Genomic DNA, 22,437 nt, shown 5'->3' with positions numbered 1-22,437 from the left:
GATGTTGTTATAACCATATCTCTCTTCCTTTTATAGCAAATTTCTCTAACCAGGGCAGGTAATTTCTTCAATGTGATGAATTTTGTTGTTGCAATACTCCAGCACCTATGAGTTACAATACAAGGAGGAAACAAGTGTGAAAGAGCTTACTATTTTCAATCTGAATTGGTAGGCAATTTCATATCCTAAGTAACTAAGTAAATTAGTTTTGGGACTTCTTAATAGTTATATTTTTGTGTATAAGATTAGGTCTTTGAAATATTTTATTTTTTCAGTATGATATGGGGATGTCATTCTCCCAAGGGCGGAATTAAGACAAAGATGTAAAAATTCTTTAATTAAATGAAGTAGTAAATTTATGCATATGATTGGCTTCCAAATATTTCTATTCAGAAATACAAGCCTTTGTAGCAAGTTCTCAAAATTAGATTGAGGGTTTTACATTGAAAAATTGCATTAACCAGAAGGTTGCACTAAATTATATTTAGTCCAAGTCACTTGCAGAGATTCAGTACAAGAATCAGTACAGTTCTCTGCAAGCCACTTGGATCCAGATCTTCAAGGAAGAGCCACCTTCAAAGTTGTCCTGAGAATGAGACTTATTCCAGAATGTCTGAAAGAAGATGTTTCCAGGGACCCGATGACTACATAGATGATAAATTGTTGACTAAAGTGGATATTGGGAGTGGGTTACTAAACTACAAGGAAATTTGGTATTAGTTAATAGTTGTGATTTATTATTGTATTACTTTGACTGTTTGTTGAATTTTCTTGGTTACCTTGGTGATCTGTAAATGTCCCCTTTAAAATTAGTCCATGGTTTTAGATATTCTTACTATAGCCAGTACTTTGATTAATCAGTCTTCTTAATCTTACATTAACCAATCAAGAGAAATTGTTACTATCCTCCATAAAATTCAAGTTAGAGCAGAGACACAACTGCCCATTCCAGGTAAACTCTGGTGGAATCCCTCCTCTTTGTTCATTTGGCTGCAGGGAAACTCCCTGTTATCTACCCTTGGCAAATGGACCCTTATTGCCCTTTTCCGGAAGCACTTTTGGGATTCTTTTTCTATTGGCATTTTGTTTTCTGTGTTCAGAAGTTCTGGATGGTTTTCTTGTATTATTTCTTGCATTATGGTGTTTAGGTTTTTTGACTTGCATTCTTCTGGGAGATCTGTGATCTTTAAATTGAGTCTAAGAATCCTATCTTTCAGGTAAAATGTTTTCCTTGTATATTGTTGTTGTTCAGACGTGTTTGACTCTTTATGTCCCTGTGGACCATACTATCCATGGAATTTTCTTGGAATGGTTTGCCATTTCCTTCTCCAGTGGTCACACAGCTAATAATGTCTGAGTCTGGGTTTGAACTTGGTCTTTCACTGAGCCCATCTAGCCTCCTTGTATAAAGATTATTTTTCGGTTGCTTTTAAACGTTGTTGCTTTGGTGTTCTCAATAATTTGTTCTCTCTTTTGTGTCTATAGAGAGTTTTACACCTGAGGATTCAAGTTTTTCTATTCTGCCAGTGTTTTCTGCTGGGCAGGCCATAGGGAAAGATATACGTATGTCTCTGAAATCATCCAGGAATATCTTAAATTATTTCCATGTTCTCTTGGGAATCCAGTGGATTCTCTATGTTGGTTCAATTTCTTTGCCTTGCAATATAAATTCAGACATGTTTGGGCTTGTTTAGATGAACTGGAGACCATATTTCTTTCTGCTTTCATGTACTCCCTATTGATTTATCTGCTTATGCTCAAGCTTTTTAACTTAATTTTCTAACTACTGAGAGCTCTTTGGTTATTCTGTCTTTTTTCCTTATAGTCCCGTCACTGCTCTCTGATTCTTTTCTCTTGGTTGATGGTCAGTGGGTGGGGCTTCAAAGGTGTCTCAGCTTCTTCCCAGGGAGATGACACTTGACTTTGCTGTGCTTCTGCCACCCCTACAGGTAGTGGGGGAAGGTAGGAAGGTAGGTAGAGTTTCTTTATGCTGTTTGTTGTTACAGAATAGTGGAGTGAAATACAGGGGGAGCACTTAGAGCACTTTGGGGTTAATTTTTCAGGTAGTTAACACCTTATATTTTTTAGTGTTTTGGCCTGTGGAGATTGCTGCAGTTCTTTCACCTTTTGGGCATAATTCTTATTTTGGTGAGTTTTTAGAATCTAGGAGGATCAGAGAAAATGTCTAATTCTTTATTTTCTTGGGCATATGACAAGAATTAAGGAACATCTAGAAAAGGAAGCAATAATCAGTGTCTCATCATGACTTTATAATGAAGAGGGTTTAATATTAGCATAATTTCCTTTTTTAAACCTTATTATTTTTTTTTTTTGGTGGGGCAATGGGGTTAAGTGACTTGCCCAGGGTCACACAGCTAGTAAGTGTCAAGTGTCTGAGGTCAGATTTGAACTCAGGTACTCCTGAATCCAGGGCCGGTGCTTTATCCACTGCGCCACCTAGCTGTCCCTTAAACCTTATTTCTGAAGCAGTAGAATAGGGGAATGTTGTAGGCATAGTTTAACTAGATTTTAGGAAAATATTTGGCAAAATCTCAATCTATTCTTCTGGACAACATGAAGAGATGTAAGCTAAACAATGATAGAAAGCATTTATTAAACTCCTATCTATGCTATAGTCACTGTTCTAGGTGTTGGGGATACAAATTTAATGAAGGAACCAATCTTAAAGACATATATAGGTATATACAGAATAGCCTATAAAGAGAATAAAAGTAGTTACATATAAGTAAGTTTTTGGATGGATGGGCAGGAGAATACTCAGTTGGGGGGATCAGGAAAGGGTTCATGGTAAAAGGGCTGGATGCTTCAGGGTGAGTCTTAGAAGAGAGGTAGTTTTTGAGACTGAGGTGAAGGAGTGTATACCAGTCATCAGGAATGGCCAATGCAAAACACCAGAGATGGAGATGGAGTGCAGTATGTGAGGAATAAGGAAAAGGACAGTTGGGCTGGAAAGGGGTCAGTGAAATTGGAAAGTTAGTTTTGAACCAAGTTGCCAGGGCCTTTCAAAGCTAAGGAAAAGAATATTATTAGTTCTAGAAAAAAACATAAAGAGCTATTGGAGCTTACTTTGTAGGGAGTGACACAATCAGATCTCCATCTCAGGAAAATCACTACTTTGGCAACAGTGTCTAGATTGGCCTGGTATGGGAAGAGAACCAAGTCAGCATTTAGGAGGCTATTTCATAATAAATTGGGTGAGGTATTGAGGACCTGAACTAAGCTGGTACTTGTGAGCAGGTCTTGGATAAGAAGGAATTGTGGAGTTAGAGATTACAAGATTTGACAACTGATTTGATATGTGTGCTGAAGAAATGTGAGTAGAAGATAATGCCAAGGTTACAAATCTTGTCAATACAAGAATGGGAAGTTTGGAAGAGGGTTGAGTTTGAGTGGAAAGATAATAAGATCTGTTTTGGACACTTTTGGTTGGAAGCATTGTTGGGATATCCTGTTAAAAATGTCCACTAAGCATTTGGGGTTGTAGGACTGAAGCTCAGGGGAGAGACTGGGACTGGTTATATAGCTCTCTGAGTTATCTGCATAGAGATGATAATTAAATTCATGGGAGCTGATTAGGTAACCAAGAGAATTAGGTTGATTTTAAACTGTTTGGCGGGACCCAAAGAGTAGTTATTTATGTTTTGGTGTCAGCTTGGAAAGACCTGCTTATGGCTCTGTATTGTATAACACTTTTATCAGTGACTTGGATTAATATAAGAATCAGTAAATCAGCAAACATTTATATTATATAAACACCTGCTAAGCTACTGTGTGCTAGACACTGTGCTAGATGATGGGAATACAATGCCAAAAGAAAAAAAAAAGCAGCCCCTACCCTGAGGAGCTTACTTTTGTAGGGAAAGACCATGTATACATATAAAGTATATAAAAAAATCTGTCCAAGGTAATTTGGGTGGGTGGAAGAGAGGGATTAACTTTTGGGGAGGTAGCATTTGAGTAAAGTTTTAAAGGAAACTACTAGTGATTCTGTGAAACAGAAGTAAGATAGATGTGTATTTAAGGCATAGAGCTAGCCTTTGCACAGGCACAAAGATGGAGATGGAATGTCATGTGTGAGGAACAACAAGAAGGTAAGTGTGGCTTGACTGGAGAATGCCTTAAGGGGAGTAATATGTAACAAGGCAAGAAAAGCAGGTTGGAGCCAGATGGCAAAGAGCTCTAAATGCCAAATACAGGAGTTTGTATTTCATCTTTGAGATAATGTAGAGTCACTGGAGTTTAATGATATGGCCAGAATTGTGCTTTAGGAATGTTACTTTGGGAGTTGTTTAGAGGCTCCATTACAGAAGTGAAACAAAGGAGACCAATTAGAATGCCATTGAATTGACACAGAGGTAACTTATTGGCTGTATGGAGTGAGAGTGAGTGAGAAGGCCACTCTTTTTAGTGACTAGAAGGATGATGATCGTTTTTTTTTTTTTTGCGAAGCAGTGAGGGTTAAGTGACTTGCCCAGGGTCACACAGCTAAGTGTCTGAGGTCAGATTTGAACTCAGGTCCTCCTGAATCGCGGGCTGGTGCTTTATCCAGTGCGCCACCTAGCTGTCCCCAGGATGATGATACTTTAGGAGAAGACATGTTTATCAAATTTCAGTCAGATTATGCATCTCCTTTTCCATTTGGCCAAATGAATTTTTTAAGGAATTGTTTTCTTCAGTCAATCTTTGTATTTCCTTTTCCAAGCTGCTGATTCTTTTCTTCATAATTTTCTTGTGTTGCTTTCATTTCTCTCCCCATTTTTTCTTCTACCTCTCTCAATTGATTTTTTAAATCCTTTTTGAGCTCTTCCAAAAAGGCTTTTTGGTCTTGAGACCAATTCGTCTTCCCTCTTGAGGCTTCACATGTAGGCAATTTGAGAGTATTGTCCTCTTCTGAGTTTGTGTTCGGCTCTTCCCTGTCAACACAGAAGAACATTGAGAAATGGTGAGAGCGCTTTTTTGTTTCTTGCTCATATTGCAGCTTATTATTTTTTTTAAGTTGAGGTCTACTCCTTGGGCACCAGGGTCACTGTTTCAAGCTTATTGTGCTGGGAGTTAGGGGCTGTGTTGCTGGCTTTCTACTCTGAGGCCTCTGTGGCTTGCAGATTTCTCACTGCCCTGGGCTTGCTCTCTGTGCTCTCCTGGCGAGTGCTGGGATGGTCAGGTGTGGTCGGCCCATCCTTTGGGTGGCCCCCTAGCTGGAAGCCTGCGTTCTTAGCTGGTGCTAGTGGATCTCACCACTGACCTGCTGCGCCACTAGCCTGCTGAACCAGGATCAAGGGGCCTCAGTTGCTTTCTGCTGACTTGCCCTGACCCCCTCCTTGCTGAAGTGCTCTGCGCTTTCCCCCTGCCAGAGTGAGACCGATCTTTCCTGAAGTCTTTTAAATTATCTCCATTTGGAAGATTGTATCCCTCTGTCTTTTTGTAGGTACTGTAGTTTCAGAATCTGTTTAGAGGCTTGATTTAATGTTGTTTTTAAGGGAAACTTGGGAGAGCTCAGGCAGCTTACTGGCTTCTCTCTACCATCTTGGCTCCGCCTCCATGCTTATCAAATTTGCTGTTAACACAAATCTGAAAGGGATAGCTCACACATTATGACACAGTCAGGATCCAAAATTATCTTGACTGGCTTAAAATGTTAGATTGAGTTGAATAATCCTAAAATGAACAGCTGGTAAAATGATATCTGAGATTTGAGGTTTTGAACCATGCATTAAAATATAGAGTTGGCTTGGGATAGATTTTATCTAGCAAGTAGTAGTAAAAATGTATTTACTTGGAGTCTTGCAGATATAATCAAAAGGACTTTAAGTTGCAAATGAAGGGGGAAGGAGAAATTATATAATGTAGCTTAGTGAATACATAAAGAGTATGATATAGGAGGAACAACAGTAATTGAGACATGACATTCACAGGAAAGAAAATCTGAAAAAATAGTGACATTTATGGCCTCAAATGTTTATATACAAATGTACAAAATATACAACATGCAAAAAGAGCTAGTTTCCTAATAAAAGGTGTCAAATCTCATAATGCTTGATAGATTTCACTGAGAGCTGCTGGGATGACTAAATTATAGCTCTGAATGTATATGCCTTCTTCAGTTAACATTGTACGTTAAAAAGATATACTTCCATATATGCCAAATCTTAATAGCAGCAATTTTTGTAGTAGCAGAGAATTGTTAACAAAGTAGATGCTCATAAATGGGAGAATGGCTAAGGGAGTTATAGTACATGGACGTAACAAAATTAGCTGTACTGTTAGAAATAATGAAGATGGTGAATAGAGAGAAGAATGGGAAGATTTATGAACTAATACTAAGTCTAGGCGCAAAGAAAAGATAGGAGAATACACAGTCTTCCTGTCTTAAAAGTGAAGGATTATAGGAGTGGAGGGATCACTGTGTATAATAATGGATTTGCTTAATGTGTTAGTTTTGCCAAAGAATTTTTTTCCCTTTATAAAATTGTTATAAGGGATGACTTCAGGAGCAGGAAGAGGAAGGATGTTTTAGGAAATACAGGTGAGGTACAGATAGCACTTTAAACAGATATCAATTAAAACAAACAAGCAAAACATATACTTAACATGAGGAAATCCAGGAGTAGTTAGAGCAGGGAAACAGGGTTCAGGGCATTTTAGTGAAGGTTCATGGAGGCAGAAACAAAAGCAGTTTGGTCATTGGTAAAAACTCCATTCCCCATGGATATAAAAAGGTCAGGAAATAGATCAGAAGCCTGTTACAGAAGTATGGGTGCTTATGAGAGATTTCAGTTACCTGGACAAATACTGGCATATTTCCTCTCTTTGTAAAAAGCAGAACTTAAATTTCTTGATAGCATTAATGATTATTTCATCATTTAAAAGGTAGAGAGGCCAATGGGGAGGAGATTCTATTTGGCAATCTGATTCTTTTCAACAGGGAGGTACTACTAATGGAAGTGGGAAATGATGCTTCTAGGGGAGCGAATACCCCCTTTTAGTTTGGACAAGGCAAAATATCAAAACATGAAGCCTGCATTCACAAAGGAAGGAGGAGGGAACAGATTTCGAAAACTTTGAACACCAGACAGGATGACTCTTGATATGATAAAGAGCCACAACAATTTATTGAATAGACAGGAACAAAGGTAGATCTGTGCTTTAGGAAGAGAGAAGTAAAATATATATGTATGTATATGAAAGATAATATGAACTTAACCAGGAAAAAAGTGTTAATCTTGGCTCTATTAGCTAAGGATGTGAGACTTCAAAGAAGGTATAGAATTGCTCCTCAGTGTGTATGGGATGACAATAACCAGTGAGAGAGAACTATGCTATGCCTATTTTTCTTCTATTTTCTATAATCTTTGGTTTGAAAAAGACAACAGAAGTAACTAATTGAGAGTTCATAGACTTATGGGGACTTCAGAGTGAGAGGACCTGGCTTCTATCACTTCTATGTGCAAATCATTTAATCTTTGTAGGCCCCAATTTCTTCAACTGCAAACTTAGGACTAGATGGCCTTTGAAAGTTCTTCATTTCTAAATCTCTGATCCTCAGATGTAGCCCAACCGTGTCATTTTGCAGACTAGGAAGGCGACAGCCACATACTAGCAATAAGTAGCAGAATTAGGGTTTGAGCTAGGTACTTGGACTTCAAATTTAGCTCAACCCAAAGTATATAGGGAATTAGTATGAGTAGCTGCAGCCCTTGATTAATTAAATCACCAGCTCAAATGCCCTGTGTCAGGGTATTGAAAGAACTGACTAATTGGGAATCTTCAAAAGGTTATAAAGAATGGGAGATATGGTACAGGAGACTGCCAGATGTTTCAATTTTCAAAAAATGGAAGGGAGTCGAATCTGCTGACTAGAGGTCAAGGGAGCATGATGTCGATTTTTGGCAAAATTCTTCTACTCTGAAAGGATGGCTAGTCAGCATGTAGAAAAAGAAGCTATAACTATTGACTTTATACTGAATGGCTCATGCAAAACTAATCTTACTTCCTTTTTGGTCAGGCAGTTAAATCAAAATCACTTATTTTATATGCCTGGTACTATGCTAAGCACTAGGGATACAAAGGAAGGCAAAAACAGTCCTTCTTCTCAAGGAACATAAATCCTCACAGGAAAGACAAGCAGATTACTAGATACATTCAGGATATCTAAAGTAAAGCTGTAACCTGATATGGGCTTGTGTAACTGAATGTGGGAATCATGAAAAAGTTGGCAAGAGTAAAAGGTTTTGTATACCTGTTTTATAGACCTCTAGACCTCTAGACCCAGGGTCACATCAAAATTTCTTGGGCAAAAAGGGGTTGTGAGTGGAAAAAGTTTAAGAAGCCCTGATCTAAAGAATAGATGGAAGATAATCTGAGAGGGGAAGATACTATCAGGAGACTAGCAAAGGTCACCTATAAAAGGTGGGATTTATGCTGAATCTTGAAGGAAGTATTATTATCTGACGGTGTTGCTGACTTGATATATTAGAGAAATGCTATATAGTTCAATTAGATCTTAGCAAAGTATTTGGCAGTGCTATCCTATTCTTGCAGAAAAATAAAGTAGTGTAAGCTAGATCATAATAGATGTAGATGGCTTTGGAATTAGTTGCCCATCACACCCAATGAGTGTTAATAATTCAGTGGAGGTTGCTGTTCTTGGTTGGCCCTGTGCTCTTTTATTTATTTATTTTAACAGTTTTTTTCCCCATTTATTTATTTATTTTTTGAGGGGCATTGAGGGTTGAATGACTTGCCCAGGGTCACACAGCTAGTAAGTGTCAAGTGTCTGAGGCTGGATTTGAATTCAGGTCCTCCTGAATCCAGGGCCAGTGCTTTATCCACTGCACCACCTAGCTTTCCCCTGCGCTCTTTTAATATTCTGTATATCTGTGTTTTAGATAAAGATACAGATGACATCCTTATTGTATTTGAAAGTGTTATTTGTCCTTCATTCTTGAAGAGAATGACATGACATTGGGGTGATGTCATAACTTTCACTGAATTGGATTTAAGTGAGGGAGATTGTGCAAAGTCACCAACCTCACTCTCTCCTCCAGAGCCATCTGGGTCCAGTGGCAAGATATGTACATCAGGACGACTGGAGATGGCCCTGGATTTTTTTTTTTTAATGGCAATTGGGTTAAGTCCCTTGCCTAGGGTCACACAGCTAGTAAGTGTCTGAGGTGAAATTTGAACTCAGGTCCTCCCAACACCAGGGCCAGTGCTCTAATCTACTGTGCCACCTAGCTGAAAGTGACATAAAACTTGGAAGCATTATGTAACTACTATGTAAAATGATAGATGCTGGATCCAAAATGATCTTCACAGAGTTTACATTTGAGTTTAGAAGCAAATGGGGAACCCCTGGAAGCTTACTGAGGAGGGGAGTGACATCAGATCTGCTTTTAAGGAACATCACGGGCAGCAAAATATAGGATGGACTGGAGAAAGGGAGAGCCTTGTGGCAGAGAGTCTGGGAGTTTTAATGCACTGAAAGCTCATTACAGGTCAACAGTTTGATATCTCATTTGAAAAACAAAACCTAATATGGTCCTACACAATATTCAGCTAGGCAAAGTTTGCAGGAATGAACAGATGATAGCTCCATTGTACTGTGTTCTAACCAGACTGGGTCGTTGTATTGTGGTCAGTTCTAGACAGTGTTTTCAAAAGATTGTCAATTAATTAGAATGTCTGGAGAATGGTGACCAGGCCATAAGAGAAATGGTGGAAGGGATTATAGATATTTAACCCGGAGAAGAGATTGTTTAGGGGCACCCGCTAGTTGTCTTTGTGATTTTGAAGGGCTGTCATCTGGAAAAAAGGTTGTTTTGCTTGGCTCCAGAGAGCAGAATTACAAGCAGAGGATGGAAGCTGCTTAGAGGCAGATTGAGTTTCAGTATAAGGAAAAACTGTCCTACAGTTAGAACCGTCCCAAATAAAATGGGCTGCCTTGGGAGCCACATGCATAAGAACTTATCATGTATTGTCTGTTGATAAAAGCATTCCCTTGGGAAAACAAAATATCACTTTAAGAACTGTCTTGTCTTACTTAAAATTATACAAGATTCTGTAATAGATTTGACCAAAGATAAGTTTGTTCAAATGGCCATTAAATAATGACATCAAGCAAGATTCAGCACACTTAAGTTGTTTGCAGAAACTGTGGAGGACACGGTATATGGTATCTAAATAGATGAGGGACTCCCAGTCAATAATGGTGTTCTTTTCATGGGTCACAGACAGTGCACTCTTTGCATGAAGCCCTGGGATGCTGCAGTGATTCCACATGACATTCATGGTCATTTGCAAAAGAACGGCCTAGTCAGCTACATTGGAGAAATAAAGTGAGCAAATCCATGGTATCTAGATTACTGCCTTTATTTGGGTAGGCAGTTCATTATTAGTCCATATTCATTCACACACACACACACACACATACATGGACTACCTATCTATGTTTTGAACAGGTGTCGATTGTCTGTGGAGGATTTATTGAAAGAAATGGATAAAAAATTATGTAAGATGAGGAAGTATGCATGGAAAGATTGAAATTTGTGTAGATGAAGGAAGTTTTCAAATCATGATGAGATCAGAGATCACTGAAGTAACATTTTGCAAATAACTTTTTAAAAAATCCCCACAATACTGTTTCCAAGTCACACTATTTTCTCATGCTTTAAGAATTTTCATTTTGATGCACTTTAGGGTAAAGAGAGAAAATACAGCACTCAGAAATGGATAGTTTAGGGAAAAAATCCAGTTGAATTGTGGAAATACTGCACCACTGTTTAAAAAGTTATTTTTGCCTGTGGCTTGGAAATCAATACATCTCCTTCTGCAAACAGATGGAACTCATTTATAAACTCAGTAACTAGTCTAATTTCTGGAATTGTTTAGTGTTTTTTTTTTTCCTTAGTCCCTTTTAGTTATTTCCTGTTTGTTTTATTTTTTGGTGTTTTCTAAGCCCCATTATTCTCTGCATTTAGAAGGATGATTCGTTTCAAGTAGACTAAATTCTAGGCTCTACTGTTCATGGAATTTTAGTTTTTAACACATTTAAAGAACCCTTATCTAGACCTTTTGTTTTGTATCACATTAATTTCTGAATATATTACTCCTTTACCCAGTGAATAATGACTTGAAACAAAGATTTAAAAAGAAGGGGAGGGCAGTTCATTAAAATTATCATATAGAACATAGTTTATAGTATATACTATATTCTACACCCATAGTCCCTTACCTCTGCAGTTAAGGGAGGGAGATTAATTTTCTCTACTCTAGAAAGTGTTTTTCTAGAAACAATAGCACACTAACATTCCCTGGAAAACTTATTTTTTCCTAACATTTGGAGCAGACTTTGAATTTTTATGGTGACTTTTACATATGATTGTATAATAATCTTTCTTCTGTCTTGAGTTTGTGGAGTTAGGTACTTAGAAATAACAATTTTTCCATAATACTGCAACTATAAAGTGATGTACACAATGGTGCTATAGTGATAGGACAGAGTTAAGGAACTTTTTTATTACCAGGGGTAACCTAAGCATTGGGAAAAATAGATTCCAATGAGTAAAATATTGTTACAACAGTGTCTGTGTAGGCAAACAAAGTGGGTATTATGTGCTCCTCAATGGATGCTTACAACAGCTTTGTATACTAGGACCGTTTATTGAGAGAAGAAATGTTAGCTAAGATGGCATAGCTGTTCTCTGTCCTTTTTTAGATTTTTAAAAAATGCTTCATCAGCCTTAGTTTTGAAACAGGAAGAAGGAAACGGTGTGAAGTCTTAGAATAGGAGTACTTTTCTCAAGTGTACTTCTGAGCTTTTTGGTCTTTGGTTGCTGTTTGAATACCTAATCTTAATACTGCCCTTGTCAAGGGAGATTTAACTTGATATGTAGTTTATTAAAAATTTAATTTGGGGGCAGCTAGGTGGCGCAGTGGATAGAGCACCGGCCCTGGAGTCAGGAGGACCTGAGTTCAAATCCGACCTCAGACACTTAATACTTACTAGCCGTGTGACCCTGGGCAAGTCACTTAACCCCAATTGCCTCACTAAAAAAAAAAATTAATTTGGTTTTGAAATTAAAAAGTTAAAAATCTTATACTTTGACATCTTTTTAGAGTTAAACTCTCCATTTGTTGAGTAATGATTCTTTGTTTTATTGAATCCTTTGAGTGACATGAATATTAATAACTGTGAGGATGGAACTGGATTGTATTTGGATGTAAGGCTAGTTATCTTTGTTAACCTCGTCTGAATGAAAAGTGGATAGGTGAAAGTGGTGGCAGATTTTGCCCTCTTTTAGATAATTGGAGCTTTAATTGTGTTTAGAAGATCTTTAGAAGTGCAATTACTTTAATTTTTCCGTAGATAATGTAGATAATTCCTGATAACCAACAGATTACAACCCATCCATGTCCTCTCATCCTGTATTCTCTTAATACTGTGTAGATACAGCACCTTGGCTGTCTAATTTTTGACCTTATTAAAGAAAGCAAACTGCCTGTTTCTTTTAAAGTTATGATCTAGTGTAACAATAGATTTTCTTTTTCAGAGCAAAATAGGATACAAAATAAAAGTACTGAAGGTTTCCAGACAGGATGACCCCTTCTTAGCCTGACCCTTATTTTCACACTGATTTTACTAGTTAGTTGATATTTCTCATGTTAAAGATGATTCTACCTTCAAAGGAATCAGTAAAACAAAGAATCATTGCTGTTCTAACTTAAAAAAAGAGAACTTCAAAGAATAAGGTTTTGAACTTTATTTATACAAGATGTAACACACATAGTTCTATGAAGGCAAGGATGGTTTTTACTCTTCCTCTTTATATTACCTAGCTTGTCCTTTAAGAAGCATTTTAAAAATATATTATCTCATTTAAATCTTTTTTTTCCCCTAAGGCAATTGGGGTTAAGTGACTTGCCCAGGGTCACACAGCTAGTAAGTATCAAGAATCTGAGGTCAGATTTGAACTCAGGTCCTCCTGAATCCAGGGCTGGTGCTCTATCCACTGTGCCACCTAGCTGCCCCCTCATTTAAATCTTAACCACAGTGTTGAAGAAGGCAGAACAGGCATTACTTTACCCATTTTATGAATGAAAAAACCACTCTGAGCCTAAGTAAGTGATTTGGAATTGTTTTTGGAGGAAGAAATGGGATTCTCATTCTTCGGGTCACATTAATAACTATGAGATACCATACTATAGACCATTTGGAAGATGTTAAGAATAATTGCCTTAGTGCCCTTATAGAATTGTCTTATAAAAAGCACCCAGATTATTACCAGGAAGGATTGTATCTTGGGGGCTGTATTTCCTAATACCTGTCTTTATACTCTGCTCATATAGCTCACTCTTCAAATAGCTCATTCAAAGCTTTATACTGGATAAATTTTTGGTGCGAGGAATTTTAATGGTTTTAATGTATCAATGGGAAAAATACCTTGTTGGAAGTCAGACATGGTGGTACATGCCTGTGTGTCCCTGCTATTGGAGAGGCTGAGGCTGGTTGGGAGCTCTGAGCTGTAGTGAGTACCCTCACTAAGTGAGCACCAAAATGTTGAGCTCTCTGAGAGGTGATGGCCATCAGGCTGCCCAAGGAGAGGTGACCTGGACCAGACCAGTTAAAGCTTCTGTGCTGGTTTGTATTGGGAATGGGACCCGTGAGTGGCCATTATGCTCAACCCAAATAAGAGGGGACCCAGTCTCCTACTACCTCCCAACTCCCCGTTGGTAATGCAGAACTTTGCTATAACTGTCAGAACAAATGCTTTTTTGTGACCCATAAATAATAAGCACAATAGGATCTTAATTCTCAATATCTTTTAGTCTATTGTGAAATGATAGAGATATGGTCTGTTTTTGAATATTATTTGCACATCTCCTTTCCCCCTATCAATACCCCCATCCAGAATGACCTAAATGTTATGTATTGATGACTGTTAGAAAGATTTGCTATAACTTGGAGAGTATCATGGAGGTTGGTAGTTTTTGAGGTTTTCTCCGTTGCCTTTGGTGGGGGGAGGGTGGTATTAATAAGATCCAGTGTTTTTGCCACACCTTTACTCTCTTCCTCTTCTTTTGATTGCACGTATATTGGTTTTTCCTTGCTCTCACAGTTGTGTTGTCGCAAGCATGCCTCTTCTTATATACACTTGGTCAAGTCTAGCTGCTTTTCCCATTTTTGTTCCTTTTGGGCCATTTCTGCTTTTTGTATAGGGGAATAGAGAGGTGTATGGTGAGTGTGGGAAGAATATAACATAGGACTAACCAGTGCAGAACTGTGAGAGTAACCCTTGTGATATTGGTGTTTTCTCATTTTGCAGATGAGAAAACAGGCTTATTGAGATTGTGATTTCCCTAATGAAGGTTCACATATTTAATAAAACTGTGGAGTCTTAGACTTGATATGGAGCTTCTGATTATGCTGGCTCTCATTCTTGGATAAATGCATTTTTCCCCATCTATTGCTTACTTCTTTCTGGTCCAAGATAGTGCTTCTTAGATTGCTCCAGTCCAGAGGATCTCCTAGACCATTTACTTCTTCATTTATTACCATTTGTTATTGCACAACAAACAAACTCCAAACATAATTCTCTAAACCTTTCGCATTTTTCTGTGGAAGGTAAGAGAGGTCTCAGGAGAATGCCTTGGGTTAGAGCTAAAGTTTTTTAGTACAAATTTGGGAAAGGAAGTGGAGGAAAAGACTGAAAGAGAATAGAGAACAGCATGTTAGATATAGAGACAGGATTAGGGTTAGGCAGGCAGCTACTAAAAGAAGAATATTTCTAAATATAATGATTTAGAAATTGCATATATTTTAAGGCCCCAAAATATCCACTGGAAGGACTCATTGGTATTTATTTTGTGATGAGTTAGGATGCTCGCGTTAACCAGGATCGCTCAAAGCCTTTCTTTAGAAGGCCGTATAACACACCGGGTTGACAATTTACAAATTATGTTTTTGTTTCTTTTTTTTATCTTCTTAAAAATTCATTATATGTTAGACCTCTTAGATCTGAAGAGATACTTTTCCTCTGACATTTCTTTTTTATATTATAAGTTTATATTATTCTGCCTTTTGGATCTGTTAAAAATTATACGTGGGAGAGCTGCACTCTTCAAACTTTTCCTAGGGAAAGCCTGAGGCTCCCTTTAATTCTCTTTCCTTCAAACATTATCCCTTTATCTAAAAAGGAGCGTTTCACCGTAGTGCCTCAGTATTTGTTGTTAATTTGTTCCATTCATTCACTCAAAACTACATTAAGGGTAAATTCCTGGACAGGGTGAAGAACAGTAAGAGCCCGTTTCTCCTGTGGACAGCTACATCAACAGTCCTTTCACTCTCCACCTTCCTCCAAGAGCATCAGCAGAAGGATGAATACTGAAGTAATTTTTCCCATAAGAAGTAATATAAATGGAAATAATCCATTTCTGAACCCCAGAATTTTCACATTTTACTTGGCAATTTATAAATTGATGAGGTTTTTTCTTTTCATTTTTTTATTTATTAAAAAATAAAAAAACCTCAACTTTTAAAAAATGGATTGTTTGATTTCCCTAGTCCCCAAATTCCCTCTCTCTGTCCTGTCCCCCTCCCCCCACCCCCACAGCCCTAGCCATGATGACTATTCATCATGCGATATGTAGGGGGACCTCAAACCAGATTTAATATAGACAATTCTTTCTGTCAGGGACATGGGGATGGGGTGGGATTGTGTATAGAGGAGAGGCTGCTGCTGCACTGTCTGAAATAAAGAGCTCCTAAGGGCGAAAGGAGGGAATAATTATATTCCTGGGATTTGGTGTGATCGGGAATTTTCCCCTTTTGGGAAAAAGTACATGGCAAAATATGTGGGGTTGTGTACTGAGCACAAGCTACTGTGAGACTAACATGTTGGATTGGGGTGGAGTCTTGACTCATACAGGTTTTAGCAAGTGTAGGAGTGCTGAGCAAACATTGAGTGCTGAAGCATTTTTTTCCTTGTTGAATACCAAATACCAACAAGAGGTACTTGGGAAACAGGTGATCTTAACTGTTGTTTTTATTCATGCTGAGTGATCTCAGCAGTAGAGTCACACAAAGTCTATTTTTATGTCTTAGCCCTTCTTTTCTGCTGGCTCTACTTGCATATGATCTTTAAACAAAACAAAACTAATGCAAATGAATTACCTTAGAACTCTTAATTACCAAATAAGTCGTCCAGATTTCTACACTGTCAGAGTTCCACTTAATTTATGCCTTAAAGTTTTCTTCAAAACCTTTACGATTGGTTTATTTTACTCGATGAGTAAAAACAATAAGAATATTGTATTGAAGAATGGCACTCAATTACAAATAGAAGTGTTAGAGTCTAGATGGAGTGACGGAGTATTCCAGCTTCCTTTTCCTTTCCTATCCTTGATCTCCTTGATATATCTATGTACACATCTACATCTATACCTACACCTATACCTACTTCTAGCTAAGAGTTGTATTACTGGGTTAAAAGGTATATACAGTTTAGTGATTTTTAAATATATATGTATACACACACACACATATATATATGAAATTCTAAATTATTTTCTAGACTGGTTAAATAATTGATAGTCCCATCAATAGTGTATTCATATGTCAGCCCTCTCCAAGCCTATAATTGCCCCTTTCTTCTTTTTTTTTAGCTTCTGCCAATCTGAGGGCTGTGAGGTGGAACTTCATAGTTATTTTAATTTGCACTTCTCTTATTGATTGGGAGCATGTTTTTCTTATGGTTGTTGATAACTTATCAATCAGTAAATAAATATTTATTAAGCACCTGCTATGTGCCAGAAGACAGGTCCTGCCCTCAAAGAACTCACAATATGATGAGGGAGACAACAAGCAAACAATTATGAACAAACAGGATATTTGCAAGATAAATAGGAAGCGATTTAAAGAAGGAAGGCAAGAGAATTTAGAGGAATTAGGAAAGTTTCTGGGCAAATGGGATGAAGATGGGATTTTAGTGTGAACTTAAAGGAGGCCAGGGAAGCCACTAGGTGAATATGAGGAGGGAGAGCATTTCAGGCCTGGGGAACATCCCGGGAAAATGCCTGGAGCCAAGAGATGAAGGATTTATTGGTCATGGGCCAGTGAGGAAGCCAGGGTCACTAGATGGGAGAGAATCTCCTGGGAAATGAGTCCTAAGAAGACTGGAAAGGTCTAGGAGGAGACCTAATGATGAAGGACTGTGAATGCCAAACAGAGGATTTGGCGATTGATCCTGATAGGGAGCCACTGGAGTGTGGTGAGTAGGAAGGTTAACATGGTCGGGTGCTACACTTTAGAAAAATCACTGGTGGCTTAGTGGGTAGATGGGAGTGGGGAGAGACTTGTGTTTCATCAGTTGAGATTGCCTGTTCATTGCCAGATCTAATGACCTTTTCTTAAACCTCATCCTTAACCAAAGCCTTTGACACCGTCTTTCACTCTCTTTTATGTACAGGATGGATTGGAGAAGAGAGGAGTTGGATGCAGGAAGGACAATATTGGTTGAGGCTATTGTAGTAGACCATATGAGGAGTGATGAGAGCTTGAACTGTGGTAGCCACTATGAGTAGAAAGAAGAGGATGTATGTGAGAGATTTGGGGGAGATAGAAATGACAAGGCTTGGCCGTTGATTGGATAAAGAGCATGAGGGAAAATGGAAGAATCGAAGGTGACTCCTGGACTTCAAAGCTGGGTGGCTGAAAGAAGGTGGTGTCCTTGACACAATAGGTAAGTTAGGAGAAATGGGCAGGGTTAGGGGAAAGAGTTCAATTCTGGATATAATAGAGTTTGAGATGCTATCCATTAGGTAGCTGGAGATGCAGGAGCTTAGGAGACACTGTTATTGAAAGGTTCCTGAATAGGGTATTTAGTTTAACTACTAGTGAAATGAGTTAGGAACACCTGTGGTCTGTAGCCACATCCTCACCCACATAGAAAGACTCATATTTTCTTACACTGTAGTTGTACATGATACTCTATACATTCCACCTTGTATTAGGGTTATTTTCATGTTTTTTTTATCCCTTGTGCGAGATTAGGGTGTCTGAACCTTGTTTGGGTCACGGATCCCTTTGGCAAACATGGTCTGAGAATAGTGGCAATCATTTTTCTGGGCTTAAACAGGGTAGGTAGGTGTTACTGAGTTTAGGGGTACTAAGGGATGAAAATAAGTAGGCCTAGGAATATGATTTTGCTCTAAGTTCAGAAATAGCTGGGAAGCCTCATACATCATGGTAGATGCATCTGTCTTCATGCAATTTACCAATACCTTCCTGGCCAATTTAGCTGCCATTGGCTACTGAGTGATTGTTTTGTACCCCTGTGTGCCTTGGTGTATTGTTTGGAGATTTTGGAGAGTTCGATGCAGCAGTTTTTCTTCTTTCTTATGTTTGAGGTTACAGTACTTGTACCTGCTGTGGAAGGGGGTTACAAGTGCCAAAAGAGATCTGATCTTAGGTCATATTAACTTTTCAGTTAATAGAGGAAAATGGTCACCTTGTATCAAAGTACTGATTTTTTTTTTCTTTTTCAAGCAAACTTTTAAAAACTTCGTTATCAAATGTGCCTGCTTGCGATAGGGTATTAAATAAGAACCTTTATCATATATTGTAATATTCCTGTCATAAGATCGCAGATGAAGAGCTTTTTTAAAAAAACAAAACAGTGGAGACACTGAAGCCCTTAGAGATCAAATGACTTTGCTTAATACCACACACAGTTAGTAAAGTGTTAGAGCTTCTTGTATTTGTGACTTGGGTTGGTTTGTGTTTATTTGGCCTGCCTCCTGACTTTTACCCACTGGGTTTATGGCTTTTTGCTTTAACTCCTTACAACTACTTGTATAGTGAGCACTAAGTTATGATTTGAGATTGACTTAGTAACACTAAAATAGATTCCATGTTTTAAGTTTTATATGACTTGATGTCTGTTGGCTAACTCCCTCTTCTTAAATATTTTCCATCCCGTTAGTCATTGCATATCTTAAGGGTTCAAAATGTGAAGCTAAAATTATCTCTTGAAAATGAGGGTCAAGATTTTGTAGTTCAATGCTTTAATTAGGCTTTTAGTCAGTAATTTTGAGCAGGTTGTTAAATAGTGGAGCAGATTATAACTGCTTCTGCTTAGGTGAGAGGACTATTTTAAATGATCACTTTTTCTTATATTAAAATAATTGGGTTTATCATAATCAGGGATGAAAGATATTAAAAATTTCCCTCTTGTATTTCTTCTGTGGCAGGTTAACATGATCTTGGCCTTAATAGTTGTAGTAAAAAATTGTCTAGTTACTGTATGTTCAAGTTGCCTTTCTAGTCTAAACCTGTATTAAGAGAGTCTCGTAAAAACCACTGCCCTGGGGGATGTGAGCCAAGAGGAATCAAACTGAGAATTAAGAGGTGGGTGGAGTAGGCAGTTAGACTAGGGAAAGATATCAGCTATTCGTTGGCTCTGGCACCTCTCTCCCAGCTCTGCCAGTTACCAAAGAACCAAGGGAATCCCAGAAAGAGAAATTTAATAGGATGTCAGCCGAGGCGTAATTGGAATGAGAAATGCACTCTAGTCAGAGCTGGGATGTGGCACTGTGGACAAAGCTTGAAGTTGTGCCTCTGGTGTTCCTGCCCACAAGAGATTTTTCACCTTTGCTATAACTTGTAATATGACTATAACACTGTGAGAAAATACATGCAAAGCAGACCTTCCTGGAACTCCAGATATGTGCTTGTAGAAATAAAAATCAAAATGGCCTTTGTGCCCTGCATCTTGGTTGCCACCTAGGCAGCTGGCTGTCTCTAATCCAGGCACTGGGGAAACCTTGACTGTAGGAGCATGTGGTAAAAAGATAATGTAGACTAGGTCTTGTAGTTCAGGGAACATATAGGCCTCAAAAAGAAAATACAGTGAGGAGAGATTGTGACAGAAAGTAGGAAAGCCACAATTTCACATTGCATCTAATTTGATTTTCCTTCAGATAAAGCATCCAGGTCAGGGATGAGCTCTAAGGTTTAAATATATTAATTAAGTAAGGTATCCAGAAAGATGAAAGGGAGGTGGCTTTGTCAGTAGTGGCCTGAAGATCTGAAGCCTAGGGGATACTAGATTAAGAAGGATCTTTCTCATCCAGAAGGAGCTCCTGGACATGGAGCTGAAGTTGAGGAAGTAGTGTCACTTAACTGAATCTAGAAACCTAGAGTTTGATGTAGTGTCTTGCCCAAGCACGATGGGGCTAGCCACATTAGAAGACAAGACCTGAAACAAAGATTTTGTTCAGTCTTGTAAGAGAAGGATGACTAAGAAAGATTAAGGCCTTTTTTCTCTTTACTTTATCAGGATTCTCAGAACTTCTATATACTTGTAAACTTTCAATTTCTTGTAGTACTTAGTAACCAAACCTTTGAAAGTATTTAGAAAATGAGTTGTAGTCCCATTTCTGTCCTCCCTCTCCCCCCAACCCAACAGATTAGGAGAGAAGGAGAAAGTATGTATCCTCTCTGGTTATCTTAGTAAGGACTCAAGGTCAAGCAGAGTAGTGGTAGTAGGAAGTGGCCAGTAAAGGTAGACTGGGGAAGAGACAAACTAGCAGGTCGAGACCAAGACTGGAACAGAAGGAAAAAATGCCCCTGTGGTGCTGTCTTCTGTTTTGAAGATATTTTTTAATACTCTTAATTTCAGTGATAGTTTACAAAAAAGCTGGAGAGCTCTGGTTATGCCATATTGCTGATTTGATAACTGCTTTAGTAATCCAGTAATAGAGTTTTTAGTGCAGTGGAAAGAGAGAAAGAGTCTGAATCTTGGCTTTGCTGATTTCTACCTGTATGATTTAGAGCAAGTCATTTGAATCTTTCTGGGCCTTACTTTTTTCATCTATAAATTAGGAAATTGTACTAGATAACTTTGAAAGGTCACTTGTAGCTTTAGATCTATGAACTTATTCCCACAATTGTTTGACCCCCGCAGATATCTGGTTAAAAGTAAACCCAGAAGCCACCAAAATCTTCATAAGCCTCCAACTGAGAGCTACAAGAAAGAAGACTCATTTTGCTTGTAGCTGTTAAGAGTGCAGGCTGACCGTAATAGAGTTTAGCGGTGATATTTTAATGTGATGACAAAGTGATTAAACTTCGACTATCAAAATGTGTTGTGGTAGTTTCCATTTAGAACCAGAAATCAAAGTATAGAAATAGGGTTGAAGTTGAAAAGGAATCAGATTAATACTAAGAGGGAAAATAAGACCATGTTTTGAGTGATACTGGAAGGTTTTGATAAAGGCCTTAAAGGAGGAGGGTGGAAGAAAATCTGAAGATTATTCTTTGAGTAAGGGAAAGGTGGGAGGGACATAGCTATAGTCAGTCCTCAACTTTGGAGGGTGTGTGTATGTGTGTGTGTGTGTGTGTGTGTGTGTGTGTGTGTGTGTTTTAACACTTCTAGAAAACAGGAAAAAAGTCAAAAATACAAATGTTTTATGGAAAATAGGGGGTTAGATTTCTCTGACCACCAAAAAACTTATATGTTCTGGTTGACAGTGGCCAAGGACATTTTGGGCATGTAGTTTATCTAACACCTTTATTTTCTCACTAAGCCACATCATTGACTTTAAACACTTGGGCTTAGTGTCGAAAAGATTTGGTCTGTGCTTTGAAGGCTTAATTGCAACACAAAACTTGAGTTTTAAAGTCAGACATTGAAAATATGCAATAAATATATGGGGAGTTCCTTACAATGGTAGGGTAAATAAGACCAGTGAAGTGTTACTAGCTGCTCCATAGACTTGTGCACATCATGCTCCTTGCTCTCGCGCTGTCTCTCTCTCTCTCTCTCTCTCTCTCTCTCTCTCTCTCTCTCTCTCTCTCTCTCTCTCTCTTGCTCTCTTGTGCAGAGCCACAAATGTCAAAAGTGAAAATGTGGTTACTAATAAAATCAAGGGAATGCCTGAAGTTGCCAAAGTTAAACTGGTAAATGTTGACGATTGGCTGTATATCCCCTGCGTTTTGGAAAAAAAGAATAATCTTTTCATTGAAACTTGTAGGTGTGAACCTTCTTGTTTGCTCTTCTCAAAGAGGACCATGACATCAGGAGGTGATGTCACGACTTGCATTGAATTAGATTTAAGTGAGGGAGAGTTGTGCAAAGTCACCAGCCTCATTCTCTTCTCCAAAGCCATTTGATCCCAGTGGCAAGATATACATCAGGATGACTGGAGATGGCCATAGATGTGCGAGGCAGTCACGGTTAAGTGACTTGCCCAGCCTCACACAGCTAGTGAATGTCAAGTGTCTGAGGCTGGATTTGAACTCAGATCCTCCTGACTCTGGGGCTAGTGTTCTATCCACTGCACCACCTAGGTGTGAACCTGTGGTCAGAGACTATATAAGCCAATATGGGTCATGAACAAATTCATGAACAAATGTGTCGG

The 22,437-nt window shown here is 38.4% G+C and overlaps 1 protein-coding gene across 2 annotated transcripts in view; it reads left to right on the top strand.

The window, feature by feature from the left end:
- Positions 1-22,437, top strand: part of FAR1 (fatty acyl-CoA reductase 1) — a 105,569-nt gene that overhangs the window by 31,030 nt on the left and 52,102 nt on the right. Inside the window, exon 2 of one of the 2 annotated variants that reach the window (XM_043970797.1) lies at positions 17,484-17,756. The exons of the other annotated variant lie outside the window; for it this stretch is intronic. The gene's annotated coding sequence lies outside the window, so the exon portion shown is untranslated. The remainder of the gene's footprint in view (positions 1-17,483; positions 17,757-22,437) is intronic. 2 annotated transcript variants of the gene reach the window in all.

Source organism: Dromiciops gliroides, chromosome 6 (genome assembly GCF_019393635.1).
Source record: "Dromiciops gliroides isolate mDroGli1 chromosome 6, mDroGli1.pri, whole genome shotgun sequence".
In the NCBI taxonomy this organism is placed as follows: Eukaryota; Metazoa; Chordata; class Mammalia; order Microbiotheria; family Microbiotheriidae; genus Dromiciops; species Dromiciops gliroides.
Note: the sequence above shows the minus strand (reverse complement) of the source record. Positions and strands in the feature narration are given on the sequence as shown.